This window comes from Macrobrachium nipponense, chromosome 7 (assembly GCF_015104395.2).
Source record: "Macrobrachium nipponense isolate FS-2020 chromosome 7, ASM1510439v2, whole genome shotgun sequence".
Taxonomy (NCBI): domain Eukaryota; kingdom Metazoa; phylum Arthropoda; class Malacostraca; order Decapoda; family Palaemonidae; genus Macrobrachium; species Macrobrachium nipponense.
Window position 1 is genome coordinate 52,861,926 of NC_061109.1, and position 21,964 is coordinate 52,883,889.

At 45.1% G+C, this 21,964-nt stretch overlaps 1 long non-coding RNA gene across 1 annotated transcript in view; it reads right to left on the reverse strand.

Annotated features, from left to right (window-relative positions):
• Positions 1-7,888: 7,888 nt before the first annotated feature.
• LOC135217231 (uncharacterized) overlaps positions 7,889-21,964 on the reverse strand; it is a 34,201-nt gene continuing 20,125 nt past the window's right edge. Inside the window, exons 2-3 of the long non-coding RNA XR_010315087.1 lie at positions 17,473-17,598; positions 7,889-7,909 (exon numbers count right to left, since the gene is read on the reverse strand). This is a non-coding gene — a long non-coding RNA (uncharacterized LOC135217231). The remainder of the gene's footprint in view (positions 7,910-17,472; positions 17,599-21,964) is intronic.

Consider the following 21,964-nt stretch of genomic DNA (forward strand, 5'->3'; position numbering starts at 1 on the left):
CTTACCGCACACCAGAGACTTTGTTGACAACCTTCAAGCTGCTGCTTCTTCTTAAGATAAAACTTAAGAGCCCTGACTGGGCGAAGAGATCTTTCTATATCCTCTCCTAACAGGCTAGAAAGTCTTTTCACTTCAAAGCTCCTGGGCCAGGGCTTTGAAGGGTTCTCATTCTTAGCCAGAAACAATGTCTGGAAAGAACAGATAGCTGAATCTCCTTTAAATCCAACACGTGAATCTAGAGCGTGGAGTTCGCTCGCTCTCTTAGCAGTAGCGAGGGATAAGAGGAATATACACTTTCTAGTTAAATCTCTAAAAGAGGCAAGGTGAGGAGGTTCAAACTTGTCCGATGTCAGGAATTTCAGGACCACATCAAGATTCCAGCTCGGAGTACGAGGAGTTCTAGCTTTAGAAGTCTCGAAGGACCTTATAAGATCGTGGAGGAGGTCTTTTACCCTGCATTCTAATTTTCAGGCCCCTATTCCCTGAAAAGAAAAACGCTGATACATACTCCTATACCCCTTTTGATGGTGGATACCGATAAGTGTGATTCCTCTTTAGGAAAATCAGAAATCGGCTGTTTGGTCACAGAGGTATAGAGGAGTTACAGCTTCTTTGACCTACACCATCTCCTAAAGACTTCCCACTTCGATTGGTAAACCCGTATTGTTGAAGATCTGCGGGCTCTCACGATAGCGCTGGCAGCTTTGCGTGAAAAGCCTCTCGCTCTGACAAGTCTTTCGATAGTCGAAAGGCAGTCAGAGCGAGAGCGGGGAGGTTTTCATGAAACCTCTTGAAGTGGGTGATTGTCTAGCAGATCTGTCCTTTTTGGAAGAGATCTGGGGAAGTCCCACCGTCCATTCCAGTACCTCTGTGAACCAATCTTGAGAGGGCCAAAAGGGGGCGATGAGAGTCAATCTCGTCCCCTTTTTGAGGCCACGAACTTCCTAAGCACTTCCCCTACAAGCTTGAATGGGAAAGGCGGTAGGCGTCTAAGCCCGACTAGTCTAAGAGAAGGGCGTCGACCACGATTGCTCTTGGATCCTCTACTGACGAGCAGAAGTTGTCTATCCTCTTGGAGAGGAACGTGGCAAATAGTCATTCTGAGGCCTCCCCCACAGAGACCAGAGGCTTTGACATACTTCTGAGTGGAGGATCCACTCTGTGGGAAGGACCTGATTCCTCCTGCTTAGTCTGTCTGCTCTCACGTTCCTCTCTCCTTTGACAAATCTCGTCAGGAGGGTAATATTTTCTTTCTTCCGCCCAAACTAACAGCTCTCTCGCCAGTTCGTACAGGGAGAAAGAATGGGTCCCCCCCTGCTTTCTGATATAAGCCAGAGCCGCTGGTGTTGTCCGAGTTGACTTGGACCACCCGGTCTCTGACTTCTGACTCGAAGCACTTTAGGGCTAGTGAATTGCCAACAGTTCTTTGGAGTTTTATATACCAGGACACCTGCTCCTTTGTCTAGGTGCCTGACACTTCCCTTGCTCCTAGTGTTGCTCCCAATCCTGTCTCCGATGCGTCGGAGAACAACACTTTGGTTGGGGCTCCGAATGGCCAGGACAGCCCTCGTTCTTCTTTAGAGGGGCCAGTCACCACTTTAAATGATTCTTTACATCCCAGGGGAATCGTGAAAGTCTGTCAGTTGTCCCGTCTTCCAATTCCACACTCTCCAAAGGAAGAATTGAAGGGGGCGAATGTGAAGTCTCCCTAGGGAAAAGAACTGCTCCAGCGAGGAAAGGGTCCCCAGTAGGCTCAACCATTCCCTCGCTGAGCTGCGTTCCTTCTCTAGGAAGTTCAAGACTTTTTGAAAGCCTTGAATGAGTCTTTCCTGCAAAGGAAAAACCCGAAAAACCCTGAGAATCCATCTGAATCCCCAAAGATAAACCAGGTTCTGGCTGGGGATCATCTGGGACTTCTCGAGGTTGACGAGTAATCCTAGAGACCATAAACCAGGTCTAACGTAGAAGTCAAGTCCTCCAAACACTGGTTTTTTCTGACTTTGCCCTGATGAGCCAATCGTCCAAGTAAAGGGAGATGTTGATTCCCTTCAAATGAAGCCACTTCGCTACATTTCTCATCAGGTACGAGAATACCTGAGGAGCTGTAGACAGGCCGAAGTACAAGGCCCTGAACTGATAGATCTTTTCTTGTATCATGAAGCGAAGATACTTCCTCGATGAAGGATGAATGGGAACATGGAAATAAGCATCTTGTAAATCCAGGGAGACCATCCAGTCTCCAGGACGTAGAGCCAACAGAACCGAGGCGGACGTCTCCATGGAGAATTTCTTCTTCTCCACGAACCGGGGAGTGGGGGTCCTGTACCAACTCGATGGCCTCCTTGTTCCACATTTGTTCCACCATCTGAAGGAGAGTATCTCTCAGAACAGGGTCTTTGTACCTCGCGGACAGTTCCCTCGGTGTCGTAGTTAAGGGAGGACTGTCCTCGAAGGGGATGAGGTATCCCTTCCTCAGAACCGACAGCGACCAGGAATCGGCTCCTCTCATGGCCCAGGCTTCTACAAACTTCAGAAGTCTGGCACCCACAGGCATTTGGAGGACATGAGCATTATTTGCCTTTCTTGAAAGGTCGGAAGGCTGACCTTCCTCACTTGTCTGAACTCTTCCTTTTCGAGGAGGGTCGTGTAGAAGAGCCTCCACGAAAGGGCGGTTGAGGCGCCCGAGTGTTTTTCTTAGCAGCGGTCACAGCAGGGCGGTTCTTTTTAGCTGACTGAACCAGAAGGTCCTGAGTCGCCTTCTCAGATAGCGAGCGAGAAATATCCTTCACTAACTGAGAAGGGAACAGATGATCTGACAAAGGAGCGTAAAGTAAAGCAGTCCTCTGAATCGGAGAAACAGCTTTGGTAAGGAACGACCCAAACACCGATCTCTTCTTGATGACTCCAGATCCAAAAAGGGAAGCAACCTCACCCGAGCCGTCTTGTACTGCTTTATCCATACAGGATAGAATGCTGTGTAGAACATCTGGGCTGAAAAAGTCTGGGTCCTGGGTCTTCTTAGCCAGCACCCCAAGGGACCAGTCCAGGAAATTAAAGACTTCTAAGACGTGGAAAAGTCCCTTGAGGAGCTGGTCTAGTTCCAACATGCTCCAAGTCAATTTGGTGGACAATAAGGCGTGTCTCCTAGACAAATCCACCAGACTAGAGAAGTCTGACTCCGCTGATGAAGGGAGAGCCAGACCCAAGGCTTCTCCTGTCTCGTACCAGATGCCTCTCCTCCCCGAAAGCCTGGAGGGAGGCATGAAAAACACTGTCTTCCCCGCTTCTTTCTTCGTGTTCATCCACGAACCCAGAGATTGAAGAGCCTTCTTCATAGAAATCGCAGGCTTCATCTTCAAAAAGGAAGAGGACTTCGAGGCCTTTGTACTCGAGAATAGCGAACGAGAAGGAGGAGCTGCGGGGCTAAGAGAATCCACGAACTCCTGGAGTCACAGAGCAGCCAAGGTCTTATAATTAGAAAGACCTTCATTAACTGGAGCCTCGTCGTCTGACACATCTTCCAGATCCAGACCAGCAGGCGGGGAACGTTCACGTTTGGAGGATAAGTCCTCTGTAGATCTCCTTCTCTCTTGAGGAGAAAGGCTTCTAGCTGGAGAAGAGCTGACCGAAAGAGGAGCTCTAACCACTGAAGAATGAAGAACAGAAGCCTTCTCTTGCACGCCGTCTAAAGGGTTCTTTGAAATATCCTCAGGAACTGAAGGAGCTACAGTCGTCTTCTTCGAAGGTTCAGCGGAAGTCCGATGTTCAACGGAAGAAACACACTTGTCTGGCGACAAACACCTGGTTGGCGCCTGGCGCCCCTGATTGGCTACTCGCTCCTGGCTGACGTTTCACTATCGGAAGACGAAGACAAAATTCCCTGACAGGAGTCCTCGCGCTTGTTGGAATGCGGAACACGTCTGGAGGAATGAGGGTGCTCGGCCATATCTTCATGTTCCTTGAAAGATCGAGGATCTGAAGAGGGGAACTTGGATCTCTTGATAAGAAGAGAAGAATCCTTCTAAGAGGAGGATCCTTGGAGAGCACCCCAACCAGAGAAGCGATCTGTTCCTGCATGTTCAGGAGAATTCTCATAGTCGTAACATCCCTGTCCTTGTCAGAAGGAGGGGAAGGAGATCTGTAGGGCGCAGGGGGCTCCCAGTCACCAGCGGGAGAGAGCAAGGCTCTCTTAGCTCTCTTCCTGTCCGATGGCGATTCTTCTGGGAAACGCTCCGGACTCGAATCAAGCGCAGGCGCTTTCCAGCTCCTCTTCAACGGGCGAGAATGATCGGTAGATCTCCACCCGCGCCTGGGCGACGATGTCTCAGAAGACGAGAAGCACTCGCGAAGAACGCTTTTGCAATAGCGATCTCTGGCAGTCTGAGGCGTTACAGATCCTGCCGAAGGGACGCCTGATCGGTGGGGATCCTCCACAACCTCCGTAAGGCTTTCGACATTCCTTCTCCTCTGGGCCTGGGAGCTTGGAAGAGGTCTAGACCTGGGAGCGTTGTGGAGCCAACCAGACGCCCCCTCCACTACACTGGGGACACTCACATCACTATCCACTGCACTGTTCACTGTATAGTCACTTTGCTTACCTTCTAAAGCTGCCATCTTAAGCTCCATTCTCTTAAGGGCAGCTTTCAGATCTGCAAGTTCCGTTGCCGTATCTGCAGGTTCTGCAAAGGGGGAAGGGGCTGATACAGAAGTAGAAGGAGCAATTTCTACAAGAGGGGTAGAGGCTACCAAATCAGAAACTTGATCGTTAGATCTAGATCTACTTAAACTTTTGGAAGAAGCCTTCCTCACTCTATCTCTCTCTAACTTCTTCAAGTAAGAAGTCAGAGTCTTCCATCTTTCTGCACTCAAACTCTTGCATTCTTTACAAGTGTTATCAAAAGAACATTCATACTTTCTGCAACGCCTACATACAGTGTGAGGATCAACCGAAGCCTTCGGCATCCTCACGTTACAGCCCTCATTCACACACACTCTCAAAACAATTCCAGAGTCAGACATTTTAAAGAAAATCCAAAACCAAATCCCAAGAAAACAGTCCCCCAACAATAGCGTATGCCAATACCAACGATCCAAATACGTCACCAAATAAGCCAACAAGAAGATCAATTGCGAGGAAAAACGAAATTCAGTCAGAGGAACCAACAACGATGTTGATGGAACCCCAGGCGACAGAGAAAATCTTATTAGAAAACGGGAATGGTTCCTAGTCCTGCCACCCAGCGGCAGGGCGGTAGATCACCTGACCTACCTGTAGTGTGTGCCGCGAAATTCTAATTTCTGTCGGAGACGACGGAGTCTATAGCTAAGTATATATCTGACAAGGAAGTTGAATGTACAAAAATACAAATTTCTTTTAAAATTTACTGTTTGCTCCTAAACAAATACAAACCTTCTTCATTACATAGGAGACTTACCCAAACTGGGTGGTGAAATCTGGGTACTCTCTGAACTGACTAATAGATTCACCCAACCTCAGAATGTTTTCTTCTTGGTCCACAACTATAAGCAAATCAAAGATGACTCACCTCTAGCCTGCTGCACAGTGGCATGTTGCAGCTGCTAAGAATTCTGGGCCATTAAGTTATGGTTTTCCAAAGCAATTGCTTAATCAAGCCCTACAAAAACTAAAGCTATAACCATGTTCGAGAATAAAATAGTCAAACATGAAACTGATGGCCCATTTCCCTTGGTAACACAGAAAAGCTTTTCGCTTGCCAGAGATAATGAATATTCTCCAGTCGTGAAGAGATAGGGACCCTACCGATCGGTGAAACCTCTTGATGTGCAGTTGGCATAGAAGGTAGTGCTATGGGGGAATCTCCCTTGGAGCCTCAGTAAGTAAAGCTAGGAGATCTGGGATCATTCTGCATGTGGCCTAAGAGAGCCACTAGGGTCATCCTGAGGTTCTGAGAAATCATCACTCCGTTGATCACCTGACAGATTAGGCAAAAGGGAAGAATGGCGCAATTGTCCAGGTTATTCTAGGGGTGTTTCAGGGTGCCTTCTGCCACAGCCCTTTGGGCTGGAACAGCTAAACAAAATATACTGTCGACCTTCCCCACAGATGGAAAAACCTTTCCAATACTTCCTGATGTAGTGACCACTCTGTCCCCTAAACTTGACCCTGATGACTCAGCTTGTCTGCCACAGTGTTTCTCTCTCCTGGAATGTATTTGGCTGAAAGATCCACTGAGTAAGAAATTGCCCACTGGTGATACTGCATTGTCAATTCATGAAGCTGACATGACACTAGCCCCCCCCCCCCCCCCCACCCCACCCGTTGTTGACATAAGCTACCACTGTAGTGTTGTTGGACATGAGAACCACTGAGTCCCCTGTCACCCTTTCTTGAAATTCTGAATTGCCAGGAAGGGTGTTTTCAGCTCCAGGATGTTGATGTGAAACTATCTCCTGATGATCTCACACTCCTGAATTTAGATCTTCCAAGTCTGCTTCCCAATCTTCGTGTGAGGCATCCAAGAACAGGAGAATCTCTGATGGGAAGAGGGTGAAAGGGGGCACTCCTATGAACAGGTTCTTGTCTTCCAGCCACCATTCTAAGTCCTGTCTCACTTCTTTCAAGAGAGGAACTTTGAAGGGCACCATAACTAATTTAGTCTCCATTGGAGAGACTGAAGGCAGAGACGCCTGTGTGGAACAAGCTTCCTTAAGGGACGACAAGTAACCTAGAATGACCGGTTTCCTTCTGTCTGGGCAGGAAAGGAACTAGATGGTGCTCCTGAACTTGTCAATGCATTGGTCTGATGGATATACCCAAGCAAGTATCCTTTGGATGGGAGAGACATTTGACTTTTCCAAATTTATCATGATGCCTAAGCTGTGACAAAATTGGAAAAGATGGTCCTGTCTTGGATTAGCTTTTACTTGCCCGGACTAGCCAGTCGTCAAGGTATTTCAAGATGCATATCCTGTAAGAATGGGTCCAGGTTGAAATTGGGTGAGCATTCTTGTGTGAACACCTGTGAGGCAGTTGAAAGACCGAAGCAAAGTACCTGGAGGTGGAAGCAGAGGTGCTAGCAGACGACAACATTTTCTTGTCTAACTTATCCATAGCGAGTCCAAAGTACCAATCCAAAGTCAAAACCGGGAGGGAAGTTTCAAAATCCAGGAGAAAAGATATTAATAACAGGCCAAAGTCATAGTCTGATATCCAAATTCAAAAATTCTTTTAATGAGGGTCAGGCTAAATGACCAAAAGTTTGCCTGATGCGGGAACACATCCACACAGCACGGCGAACTGATAGCAATTGGGGATGTCAGCCTCAGTCAGCCGGTATTTGCAGCAGCGTTACCAACGGTACCTGAGGTAATTCATATGACAAGATTTCACCTGCAGCGTTGGTAGCGCTGACAGTTAATTACCCACTTTGTGGGCAAAATTATGGGGATATAGTTCAGACTGGTCAGTGACCAGGGCTAACTAGGTGTTCAGGGAGTGTATTGCAATAACACTGCTATTTACTACCTTGTACCACATTTGGGCCCTTAACAAAATTAAAAGACCAAACTTAACTCAAACCCAAAAAGTTGATGCATTAATCCACCTACTGTAGAAAAAAATCTTGAAACACATGAATCACCAAGCCAAGTATATAACTAAAACAATCTAAAAATACAGTTGTAAACACTATATTCCAAATCACCTCCCATCATATCACATAATATCACAAAGCTTTTATAGGAAGCTATTAATGCTTAACACTAGATTAATACATATCTGAGGGTGTTACATACTATTTCCTTGGAAATCTTCATTTATGAATTGTGCTACATCGTCTTCAAAATTCATACCATAATGGGTCTTTTGGGCCTTTGAGGAAACGGGAAAACTGAATCCTCATCAAATTTCCGGATGTTCCAACAACTCCTGTAATGAAGAAATTTACACAATAACATGAAAACAAGCAAATAAAACTTTCCATGAATAGAATAAATTAACAAAAACTTTAATTCTACTGATAATTTCAGTATGAAAACTATAAGAAAGGAGCATCATGTTTTATCAATACAAACTACACGCCTCTTTTCCTTAGCACAAGGGCCAATGAAACAGCAAACCAAATACGGTAGCAATGTTTTCACACCCAGGCCCAAAATCACAAATAAATACAGGCAGCTCCCTGGGTTACGACAGAGGTTCCATTCTTGAGACGTGTCGTAAGCCAGAACATTGTAAAAAAATCCTAAGAAAACCTTACTTTTAATGTTTTTGGGTGCATTGAAAACTATGTAAAAATGCATTCTTATCACATTTTTCATAAAAAAAACCCTTCAAATATTGATTATTTTGCATTTTGGTGTCATTTTTTGCATCTGCCCGATGAGTGTTGTAGGCGTCGTAACCCTGGAAATAATGTCTGATGAATATAATTGAGAAGCGCCTTAACTTGGAACGTCGTAACCCGAACCCCGACGTAACCCGGGGACTGCCTGTAATGTTTTCACACCCTGGCCCAAAATCACAACTAAATAAATGGAAATGGAAATGAGATATGGGTTAAACCCTGAAAGAATTGACGGACTTGGCCTTTACAATTGAAATAAGCTAAGGGTCAAGAAAAGCAAAAGAATGACAAGTCTCTGAACTATGCACTCCCTCGATTAGTAGTTTCTGCAGTCATAAAGAGAAAGAGTGAACTAACAGGTATTACAAAGCTGCCATATAGGAAGAGGAACTCTCCCTAAACTAAAAGAGGCAGAGGCGCAGACACGTCATCACTCAACAGTGGCCAAAAGCAAATTGGAATGTTTATGTCCAGTCAGGATGGGACTCCCAACTACTGGACAGTAGATAACTGCTTATCTACCTTGTTTGATAGTTCAACAGCCTTTTTCCAGTCTTTGCTGAAAATAATTCCTAATGTAAAGGACCGAGGGTTTGTATACTGTATAGGAACATGGGATGTTTAATCTTGAAACAACCTAGAAACAATCGGTAAATTTTTATCAAGTTATCCCTATAGATCAATATAGCCTGTTTTCTCTGACGCATCCCAAAGAGAGAATGGGATATTCTAATGTTGAACTATTATTTTTCATTAAAAATTTTTCATGTTCATTTTTCATGCTTCTTTTTTTTAACAATTTGTTATTCACGGCACCAAAAATGGGATGAACAGAGTTATCCATGAACCAATCTAAGATTTCTTTTAGCAATAACATTTCAAGATATATGTTTATTTACACATAAAACAGTCCAAAATAGTGTATACCTCAAACTTGATCCCAGGGTTTGTATATCATGTAGGAACCCACTATGTTTACTTACAAATAAAACATTTCAGCAAAGTGAATAACTTGATCCTATCCTGAATTATTCATACAGAAGTTTTTTCTCATTGAGAAGTTTTTTACAAGTCTTTTTCACAATTTGTGGTTCAGTGTCATACAAGCAATGAATAAATTTGTCAAAAAAAACTATCTAAAATTTTTTCTTTACCATTATCGCCTCAGGAAATGTTTATTTAGACATAAAACAGTTGAAAAATGTTATGTTATGATACAATAAAGTTTGTTCATACTTACCTGGCAGAATAAGATATAGTCTGTTTCTCCGACGTCCTACAGAATTTCAAAACTCCCCGGCATGCAGTGGGCGGCCAGGTGGTTAGTACCCATTCCCGCCGCTGGGAGGCGGATCGGAATCATTCCCATTTTCTATCAGGAATCATCCCATTTTCTATTCATTTTTCATACCACTGTCCCCTGAGGGGAGGTGGGTGGGTACTTTAATTATATATATCTGCCAGGTAAGTAGAACAAACTTTATTGTATCATAACAATAACATTTTGTTCATGAAACTTACCTGTCAGATATATATATAGCTGAATCCCACCATTGGAGGTGGGAAGGGACGGGGACGAATAGAAGGATTTAGGAAACACCTCAAGTGCAGATGATTGACATCTTGATTCCTTACCTGTTAGCATAGCTGACTTCTTGATTACTGTCACCGAAGTCTGCTTTTGCTTTACTAGAGTTGCCAACAAGGTAGTGACCTGTGTAGTTGGTGCGCTCTAGATGATCTGTCAACGGGGCGTGACCACAATGTGACTAGACCCATATTGACCATACTGTGAGGGCAACGAAGCTAAAAAACCACCACCTGACCTAACCTATCGAAGTTAGTCCCATAACTTCTAGGCTAAAGAAAGGGAAGGCGCCTCAAGCAACCAACCCTTCAACCATAAACCAACACCAAAATTAAAAAAGCACACCTACCCCTTTTCTATAGGGTAGTATTTGTGCTGCTCCCTGCCCCCAACACCATTTCTGCGGATATGTATGGTCCAAGCGACTCGCAGTTCTCATATGCCGTCTTCACATCCCGCAGGTAATGTGAAGCAAACACAGAGTTGCTTCGCGCCAAAAAGTAGCGCTAATGATATCATTAAGTGCCATATTCTTTCGAAATGCCATTGAAGTCGCAACCGCTCTCACTTCATGGGCCTTTATTTTCAAAAGCTTCATATCACCATCCGAGCAGGACGCATGGGCCTCCGTGATGGTGTTTCGCAAAAAGAATGCCAGTGCATTCTTCGACATAGGAAAGTCGGGTCTCTTAACAGAACACCATAAGTTCTCCGAAGGACCCCGACAATCTTTGGTCTTTTGCATGTAAAATTTGAAGAAGCCCCTGAACAGGGCACAGGACTCTCTCTGGCTCTTGTCCGATGAACTCTGTTAACCCCTTGATTTCAAAGGTTTTTGGCCAGGGGTTAGATGGGTTCTCATTCTTCGCTAAGAAATTAGGATCCAAGGAGCACACTGCACTGTGTCCTCTGAAACCCACATCTTTACTAATTGCTTGAATTTCACTAACTCTCTTTGCGTGGCAAGAGCAGTTAGAAAAATCGCCTTTCTAGTAGTGTCTTTCAATGAGGCAGCATGCATAGGTTCAAAGGGAGCCGACATCAAGAATCTTAGAACTACATCAAGGTTCCATGATGGAACCTTTGGTTGTAGTACTTTGGTTGTCTCAAACGATCTCAAAAGATCGTGAGATCTTTATCATTTGTCAGATCTAATCCTCTGTGGCGGAAGACAGCTGACAGCATGCTCTTATATCCTTTTATTGTGGTCACTGCTAATTTGTCCACATTTCTCAAATGCAGGAGAAACTCAGCGATTTGGTTCACAGAGGTCGTGGAGGAGGAAATACCTTTCTTCTACACCATCTCCTGAAGACAGTCCACTTCGACTTGATAAACTGCTCGAGAGGAAGCTCTTCTCGCATTGGCAATAGCCTCTGCCACTGATCTTGAAAAACCTCTCGCTCTGGCCACCAACTTCTTGATAGTCTGAACGCAGTCAGACTCAGAGCGGAGAGGTTTCCGTGGTACCTCTCGAAGTGGGGCTGTTTGAGAAGATCGACTCTCTCCTGGCAGGTTCTCGGGAAGTCTACCAGAAGAGACATGACCTCCTGAACCAATCGCTTGAGGGCCAAAAGGGGGCGATCAGAGTCATTCTCGCTCCTGGCGACGCCGCAAACTTCCTTGTTACCTCTCCTAAGAGTTTGAACGGGGGAAAGGCGTACACATCCATCCCCGTCCAGTTCCATAGGATGGCATCTACCGCTATTGCTTCCGGGTCGAGAACTGGAGAGCAATAAATCGGAAGCCTCTTCGTTTTCGAGGTTGCGAAGAGGTCGACTAGCGGCCGTCCCCACAACTTCCATAGCTCTTGACAAACTTCTAGATGTAGGTCCATTCTGTGGGAAGCATCTGATGTCGACGGCTTAAAAAAGATCCGCTCGAACATTTTGAATTCCTGAAATGAACCTTGTCAGGATCACTATGTTTCGAGCCTTCGCCCATAGAAGGATGTCTCTCGCTATCACGAACAGTGACCGAGAGTGTGTCCCCCCCTGCTTTTTATGTAAGCGAGAGCCGTAGTGTTGTCCGAGTTGATCTGGACAACTCGGCTCACCAATCGTTCTTCGAAGAACTGAAGAGCCAACCGAATAGCCTCCAATTCTTTTAAGTTTATGTGCCAGGACCTCTGTTCCCCTCTCCAGAGGCCTGACACTTCCTCCTTTCCTAGTGTTTGCTCCTCCCCAGCCCACCATGGAGGCGTCTGAGAACAACACTAGGTCGGGGCTCAAAAGCTTGAGGGACATCCCTTCCGAGAGTTTTTGGTCGGATCTTGCCACCACTTCAGATGATCCTTGACCGTTTTTGATATAATCAAAGTCGAGTCTAGATTCTTGTCTTTCCAGCTTTTCTGCCATAAAAAACTGGAGTGGCCTGAGGTGCAACCTCCCCAGGGTGAAACAAACTTCTCCAGCGAAGAAATGGTTCCCAGCAGACTCACCATCCATTCCTTTGCCGAGCATGTTTCTTTCACTAAGAAGGCTAAACACTTTCTCTAAGCATCTCTGCTGACGTTCCTTTGATGGAAAAGCTTGAAAGCCGCTGAATCCATCTGAATCCCCAGATACACGATGGACTGCGTGGGGATCAGATGGGACTTTTCGTAATTTACTATAAGGCCCAGGGCCTTCGTCAGCTGTAATGTCGTCTGAAGGTCCTCCAGGCACCTTGACTTCGAAGGCGACTTGATTAGCCAGTCGTCCAGGTAGAGCGAGACTCTTATTTTCGATAGGTGAAGCCATTTCGCCACATTCCGCATGAGGAAAGTAAAAACCATCGGCGCTGTACTCAGACCGAAGCACAGAGCCCTGAACTGGAAGACCTGTCCTTTTAAGACGAACCTCAGGAACTTCCTTGATTGGGGATGGATCGGGACGTGGAAATAAGCGTCTTGAAGGTCCATGACACCATCCAATCCCTGTCAAGGCTCCAAGGCTAGCACAGACTGAGAAGTTTCCATCCTGAATTTTTCTTTCTTTACAAAATTGTTCAGTCTGCTGACGTCTAGGACAGGTCTCCATCCCCCAGACTGCTTCGGAACCAGGAATAACCTGTTGTAGAAGCCTGGGGAATCCAGCATCAGAACTTCCTCTACGGCCTTCTTTTCCAACATTTGATCTAAAGAAGGTCGAGTAAGATCTGTTTGCTTCTCTGACTGGTATGCGGGCGACAGGTATCGGCTTCGTGCTCAAAGGAGGCGTAGAGAGGAAAGGGATCTTGTATCCTCTCTCGATCACATCTAGGGTCCAGGTGTCCGCCCCTATCGTCCTCCATGCCTGAGCAAATAAGGTGAGTCTCGCACCTACAGGTGCCTGAAGGGCAGAAATGTCAATTTTTTCCCTTCTTGGTAGAAGAGATCTTACCTCTGAAGGACCCCCTTCCTCTCGAGGAACCTCTAGAGGAAGGTGCTCCACGAAAGGGCTTAAATTTCTTCTTGGGTGCTGGAGCTGTTGAAGTAGAAGCCTGAGGAGTAGGTCGTCTTGAAGATTGAGTCAAGAGGTCCCTTGTTGCTTTTTCTTGCAAAATTTACCGACAGATCCTTAATCATGGACTGCGGAAATAAATGCGTAGAGAAGGGGGCGAATAATAACTCCGCTTTCTGAGCGGGAGAAACTGCTTTCGCCGTAAAGCTACAATAGAGAGCTCTCTTTTTAAGCAGACCTGTAGCAAAATGAGATGCTAACTCATCAGAGCCATCCCTTACTAAACTGCTCTATCCATACAAGCTAGTACATCGAAAGCTCTTCTAGCGAAATTGAGTCTTGACTCCTCGATTGTACATCCAGCGCCCCGAGGCAACCAATCTAAAAAGTTAAACACCTCTAGCGTCTTATATAACCCCTTGAGGTTGATGATCCGTCTCCGTCATGTCTAGGAAACTTAGCCGATGACAAATAAGACCTCCTTGGAGCGTCCACCAAATTGGCGAAATCTCCTTGAGAAGAGGACGGTGCCTTCAATCCTGCTTCTTCTCCTGTCTCGTACCAGATCCCGGCTCTCCCTTTCAGTCTAGATGGAGGAAGTGCAAAAGAAGTCTTCCCTTTAACCTTCCTTGAATCCATCCAATCCTGGACTCTCTTAAACGCTCTCTTCGCGGAGAGCGAAGTGGCCATCTTAACGAAGCCAGGGGAGGCCTTCCTGGCCTTCGATGAAGCAAATTGTGAAGGTGGAGAGCAAGGAATTGGCGCTTGAAAATTATCTGGGAATAATTTCTTAAGTAAATCCGTCAACGTCTTATAGTCTGACGACGCTGACGCATTTGGTTCGTCATCATCAGTAGGGCAGCGATCACTAGACGAATCCTTCTCTTGGTCATCAGCGCCTTTCAAAGATCGCGATGACTTCGACACTTTAACCTGAGAAACATCCTTACGTTTCGGACTCAACTGTTGATTGTCCTGGAAAGCGTCCCGATATGCAAGGCGCCGTGCGTTCTGAGAAGCGTCCTGCAGAGCGTCCTGATGTGAAGAACGCCGTGCGTCCTGAAGAGCGTCTTGCTGAGCGTCATGATGTGAAGGACGCCGTGCGTCCTGAACAGCGTCAGCTTGAGCGTCTTGCTGAACGTCATGATGTGTAGGACGCCGTGCGTCCTGAACAGCGTCAGTTGGAGCGTCTTGGCGAGCGATCCGCGCGTCTTGAAAAGCGTCTTCTCGAGTCTGGTAAGCGCTTCGTTGTTTAAGACGCCGAGCGTGATCATCAACATGCAAAGCTTGACGTTCCGATCTTGATTCTTGAGCGTTCTCGGCCTTTTGACAAAGACGCTGGCCGCTTGTGCGACAACTCACGTCTCTGTCAAATTCGTCTCTCCTAGACGCCCTTTCATGAGGAACGTAATCACGTTCTCTAATGCGTCGGCTACTAGGAGTAGACTCAAAGGCCGAAAAACGCGGAGTAGGAGCCGGGGACTGCCTAGTTCTCTTAACAGGCAGCCACCTATCCTTCCTTCTATGACTAGTTTCTGCCTCCTTTCTCTCAAAAAAGGAGGCTAACTGTCTCTGCATTTCCCAAAGCATTTTCCTTGAAGGGAAAGTTCTCGATCAGAGAAGGACTCATCCTGTGCGAGGAAGATGGCGAGGGGATGCCCTTTTCTTCAACTCAGGAACAAGCTTAGAGCGACTTTAAAATGGACGCTCGAAAGAGTCCTCCCCTGATGAAGCCTTGTTCCTTTTCTGTGGCGGAAAAGCTTCAAAATCTTCAGGTGACGAATCTACATAACGATCAGAAGGACGTGAAGCGTCCTCTTCTCTGAAACCTCTCTTAAGAGGGCGACAAGGGCGACGGCCGCTTGTGCGACAACTTGCGCCCCTGCCGCTCTCCCCTTGAGAGGTCTTCCGAGCGTCCCAACCTCGGCGAGGAGAGGAAGTCTCGGAAGAAGAGAAGCACTCTTTAAGTTATTCGTGCCCCGTGCACGAACACCGGCAGCCTGAGATTCGTCCTCAGTTTCTGCCGAAGGGACGTCAGGGACGGTCATTAGATCCCGTAAACCCTCCTTCGGCTTTCGGCTTGCCCTCTCCCTAAGGCCTGGGAGTCCGGCAGGGGCCTAGGCCTAGAGGCATTATGGGACCGATCTGACACCCCTTCCACTACACTAGATGCCACAACACTTTTATCACAATTCACATTTGACTGTAGAGCAATCACTTTAGATTCCAAGGCGCGAATCGACTCCATGATCGTAACTAATACGCTTCCTTCTGCAGACACTTCCTGATTGTTCGGAGGCAATACAACAGGATCTGGTTGAATTACATCTACAGGAGGATTTAATGGAGATACAATTCTACCTTGGACTTCTACTCACAGAAGCACTCCTAGAGGAAGACCTCCTGATTCTATCACGCTCAAGCTTTTTCACGGTAAGAATCATATGCCTTCCATTCAATTTCAGTCAATTGCTCACACTCGATGCATCTATCATTCAACATACATACATGACCACGACATTTCGAGCACACTGAATGAGGGTCTACCGAAGCTTTCGGCAACCTCACCTTACATTCATGCACCTTACACACCCTGAAGCTAGCAGCGCTAGATCCAGACATCGTAATCAAAGAAAAGTCAAGCCAAATTCAAATCAAATCCACTATCACGTATGCCAAGCCAACAAGCCAAATCAAAACCAAAAAAGTCAATCAGAATACTCAAGTTAGCACAAGAGTTTTCAAAATCCTAGGCGGAGGTCTGTAAACAGTTGTTTACCGACCGGCGACAGAGAAAAATCTGAATAGAAAATGGGAATGATTCCTGATATCCGCCTCCCAGCGGCGGGAATGGGTACTAACCACCTGGCCGCCCACTGCGTGTGCCGGGAGTTTTGAAATTCTGTCGGACGTGCGGAGAATACAGCTATATATTATCTGACAGGTAAGTTTTTCATGAACAAACTGTTAACTAAATTTCCATAATTCCTTGAAATTCGGCAGTCAGTGCACCCCTTAAATGCTACCAGAAAGTGTCCAAGTATCACTCATACCAAGCCAATCCGTTACTGAAAAATTAAATGAGGAAGAAACATATGGAGACTCCTCTTCTTACCTAAGTGATCCTAACTGAGAACAAATTCTGGTGCTTGAACTGGCGCTGTGAATGCCAAACTTGGTTCTGCTTGGCACCGCTAACATTGTAACTAGAGTTGCAGACTCCAGATAGAGCAGAGAAAGGAGCCAACGGGCACAGATCCGCACCACTTTCTGACATGTCCACAGTTCCCTGTTACTCAAAGCCATGAGGGAGTAAGACAGGATGTGACAAGCACAAGACAAGGAAAAAGTGGGGCACTGACCATTCCTCCGACCTGGGGAAAACCCAAACTAAAGACTCTCGGGAGGGTAGCGCAGAAAATAAAAATTAATAATAATAATCATCCTGAGAAATACACCAAGTGAACATATAATGATTCCATCCTATCTGATCTAATGCCCTGAATTGACAAGAAGCTCAGCTGGAGTAACGTTGGAGAAGCAGCAGAGGAATAACCAATTACTAAATGGGGAGGCAGACAAGACATGCATCCCTTTAACTCAAGTCTTACAAGACTATCCTCTATAGTTGCTTCTACAACTTAACAAACACTCTCTGTTAGTGATCAATTTCCGTATTTAGTTAAACTATGATTTGCACAGTTACCCAATCATGACCCTTCCTCAGCAAAAAACGGATCATGTAGGTCAATAAAGTTGGAATACAGTAACGCCTCTTGCAGCAACTCTAACTTTACAGTTCTTACCAAACAAATATTCAAAATAAAAGAATGTCCAAAAACAAACCACCAGAAAACTGAGTACATTTAACAATCTGCTGACCTAGAAAAACCAACAAGAGAAGTAGACTGACTGGCTACGAGTATTTATACTTATCAGTTTCCTGGTGGTGAGTGGGGGAAGTAGATGAAAAGAAGACAGATATTCATAGAAAAGCAAGTCTTCTTGTTTTAATCTATTGAACTACCTCTAGCATGGAAGCAAAAGCTATATAATGGAGAGGTAAGGTTTATTTCTAAAATTTACTTTAGTGATGAAAGGAATATTAATAACAAAGTTTAAAATCCACACTGACCTACTGCTGAAGAATTATCATCTTTGCTGGCCAATGTAGAAGGAACAGGACTAGTGAATTTTAGACTTCTTTTGATGCTTGGTGGGATTGTTGCAGCCTCTGTTTCAGCTGCTTCTATATCAAAATCTGAAATAAAAAAAATGAAATTTTCATTATAAAATTATTTGGATATACTACACTTACCTACTGCTAAAGTTAGCTTATATCTTCATGCTGTTAGGTGTGATTGGTAACCAAAATAAAATAACAATTTGTTGAAAATATGTTATTGTTATAATACAATTAAGTTTGTTCATACTTACCTGGCAGATATATATATAGCTGTATTCTCCGAAGTCCGACAGAATTTCAAAATTCGTGGCACACGCAGTGGGCGGCCAGGTGGTAGTACCCATTCCCGCCGCTGGGAGGCGGATATCAGGAACTATTCCCATTTTCTATTCATATTTTATCAGTGCCACTGTCTCCTGAGGGGAGGTGGGTGGGCACTTTAATTATATATATCTGCCAGGTAAGTATGAACAAACTTAATTGTATTATAACAATAACATTTTGTTCATGAAACTTACCTGACAGATATATTATAGCTGAATCCCACCTTCGGATGGTGGGAAGAGACAGAATAGGATTTTTGGGAAAGGAACTAAATTAAGTCGATGATATACATCTTGGTTCCTCACCTGTTAGCATAGCCGACTTCGTGATTACTGTCACCAAAGTCTGCTTCTGCGTTACTAGAGTTGCCAGCGAGGTAGAGACCTGTAATGCTGGTGCGCTCTAGATGATCTGTCAACGGGGGCGTGACCACAATGTGACTAGACCATATGACCATACTTTCTGAGGGCAACGAAGCTAAAAAACCACCACCTGACCTAACCTATCAAAGTTAGTTCCATAACTTCTAGCTAAAGAAAAGGAACGCGCCTCAAGCGACCAACCCTTCAAAGTTAAAAGCACACCTATCCCTTTTCTAATAGGATAGGATTCGTGTTGCTTGCTGCCCCTAATAATATATCTACGGATATGTAGTCCTAGCGACTTACAGATCTCAAATGTCATCTTCACATCCCGTCGGGAGTGTGAAGCGAACACAGAGTTGCTTCGCTAAGCGTGGCACTCAGGATGTTACTGAGTGTCATGCCCTGTTGAAATGCTTCCGAGGCCGCGCCCTCACCTCTTGAGCATTCATATTAAGAAAAAATCTCAAATCTTTATGCAAACATAACGAATGAGACTTCTTAAAAGAACTCCTTGACTGTAATGCCAGGGTGTTCTTGGACATGAACTAGTCTGGTCTTTTTACGGAACACCGCAGATTGTCCGTTGACCTCGACTTTCTATAGTTTTATCAAGATAAAACTTGAGAGACCCGACAGGGACACAGGACTCTCTAATGCCCTTGCCCAATAATTTGTGCCATACCCTTGGTCTCCAAGCCTTCGGGTCAAGGGTTAGACAGGTTTTCGTTCTTATCAAGAACGGAAGGCTTAGAGGACAGACCGCATTATGTCCTTTTAAAGCTAAAACCTCTGATGATGGCTAAAAAGCTTCACTAACCCTCTTTGCCGTGGCTAGAGCGGTTAGAATGTTTAGCCTTTCTGGTCACTGTATTAGTTCGCAGAAAGGATAGGTTCGAAATGCTTTTTGGCATCAGAAACTCAGACTACGTCTAAGTTCCATGCCAGAACCTGCGATCCAGAGAATTTCAAGATCTCCCCAGACCTCAAAGATCGTGAAGCTTTGTTTTGTTTGACAGAACCGAATCTCTGAGCCTAGAGGCCGTCAACAACATATTTGCATATCTACAATAGTTAGGACTTCTATCTTATCTCATACTTCATACGGAAAGATAGAAACCATAAAGAAATTCACAGAGGTCGAGTTGGAGGAACAGTCATTTCCCTTCACTATCTCCAGAAACGGCCCGCACCGATTGAACACTGAAAATAGGCAGCACTGTTTTTGCCTTGGCCAGAGACTGCCATAGTCTTGAAGATCTTATCGCTTCTCGATAGTCTGAACGCCTTCAGACTCCGAGAGGAGAGATATTGATACTTCACTAAGTGACGATGTTAGATTACACCGATTCTCTCGGGAAGGGTCTTTGGACAATTCTCTGAATTACCTGACCTCTGTGATCCAACCTCTTTAGAGGCCAACATGTGGTGGACTAAAGCTAATCCTCTAGGATCATGAATAAGGGAACAACTTAAGAGGAAGCTCCTTCGTCTTCAATATTACGAAAAATTTAACGAAAGGACGCCCTCAGTCTCTCCTCACTTTCGTTCACATACTTCTAAGTGAGGATTACTCAGACGTCAGTAGTTGTTTGCCTTCGATCGAGAAGACCCGCACGGACGTGCACTAGTTTAATAATTAAAAAAAAAAACGAAACAAACGAACGAACAGAAAAAAAAACGAGAGAAGAAAACCCTCTTGAGGATCGTTACGTTCTGTGCCCAAGCCCATAACTAATTCTCTCTTCTTGAGCTATGAGAGAGCTGAGAAATTATCCGAGATGATTTGGGCCACTCGATCCAAACTCATCCGTACGATTCGAACTGGAGAGCCGACCAAGTTTGGCTTCCAATTCTTTCAGACAATGTGCCAGAACATCTATTCCTCTGTTCGGATGTCTGGCACCCTCTCGCTATCACCCGAGGTGATCCTCAAGGCGTTGAGAGAAAATTAGAATTATTACAAGACCTGCCGAAAGGAAGCCAGATCAGCATGAAACCCGTAAGCCCTCCTTCGTCTTTTGACATGCCCTCTCCCTGGTTTTCTGGGAGTCCGACAGAGGTCTAGGCCTAGAGGCGTTATGGGGCCGATCTGACGTTCCCTCCTAACGAGAGAGAGGCGTGAAGCGTCCTCTTCTCTAAAGCTTCTTAGAGGGCGCGAGTCCTTCCGAGAGCTCCAACCCTTGCGCGGGGTGAGACCCTCGGAGGACGAGAAGCAATCCTTCAAGATTCGTGCACGTGCACGATCTTTAGCAGCCTGGGAAGCGTCAACAGTTCTGCCGAAGGACGCCAGATCGGTGGGGAGCCCCCGTAACCCTCTTGCGGCTTTCGACATGCCCTCTCCCTGAGTCCTGGGAGTCCGACAGAGGTCCAGGCCTACAGGCATTACGGGCCGATCTGACGCCCCCTCCACAACACAAGGGGCACTACACTTCACAACACTGATTGGAGAGCGAGCACTTTAGTCTAAGATTACTTGATGTAATCCTCTAGCACACTTCTTCTTAGGCCCGAAGCCATACCACAGGGTTTAGGCAAAATAAAATCTACAGGAGGTTAGAAGGTTCATTATTTCTAACTTCTGTTTACTGTGGAGGAAAACTCCTGATTCTAACACGCTCTAAAATGCGTACATGAATCCTACTTCTTCCGTAATCAGCACACATTACACTAATTAACATTGAAACTTATGCAAAGAAAGCATGTTGTAAATAAACGCCATATATACTAAGCGAATCTGGTCTACCGAAAGTTCCGGTAGCTTCACCTTACCCCAAGCAGACAACAAAGTCTGAAACTAGGCTAACTAGCTTCAGACATCAAATGCAATGAAAAATTTACGATAGCGTATGCCTAGCCACAAATCCAAGTCAATAATCGAAAGAATAATTAGGATACTTAAGCGGCTAATGAAGTTTCAAAATCCTAGGCGGAGGTCTGTAAACAGTTGTTTACCGACCGGCGACAGAAAAAAATATGAATAGAAAATGGGAATAGTTCCTGATATCCGCCTCCCTGGGCAGCACCTACTACTACTACTCCATCCCATGCTGCCGACTGCTGCGCCTCTGGTGGCCATCCTGAAGTTAGCAGACAATCTTGGGCGATGGATGGGTAGGGCGGGATTTCGCTGGCGACACGAGCCAATCGCCCAGAAATAGATTTTTACTTACGTCAAAATCCCTTTTCTGGGCTCAGCTCGTGTCGCTGCGCGAAATCGTACCAGAGAAATAGCACAAGATTGTAAAAATTCAACAAAAATACAAAGAGGTCTCAAATAAAAAGTAAAATAAAATAAAAAAAATCAATATAATTGCTAATAAGATACATATACACAGTGATGACAAAATAGAAATATTACTTAATTTATACTTAATGCTATAATATTTCTTAACTTAAGTAATATACATATACAGTAGAAATATATCATATATGTACAAAAACGGTATCTGTGTAAATCTATGTATCAAAACATTCTAAAGCAATTAACATAAAAGTTTGAATAAAACAAACTCAACAATAATAAAATATAAAGGAATGTATATGACTTAATATACAAAACCCGTAACCATTATAATAAGATGTATCTCCTAGCATAAAAATAAGGAGATGACATCCACGAGATCAGTAATCATCACAAATGTGAGTGTCCCTAGCAAGAAAAGAAGGGACACCCACTATATCATCATCAAGCAGCTAAGACACAAGGTGACCGTAAATGAACAAGGCAGGAATAGACGAACTGTTGGGTGAGG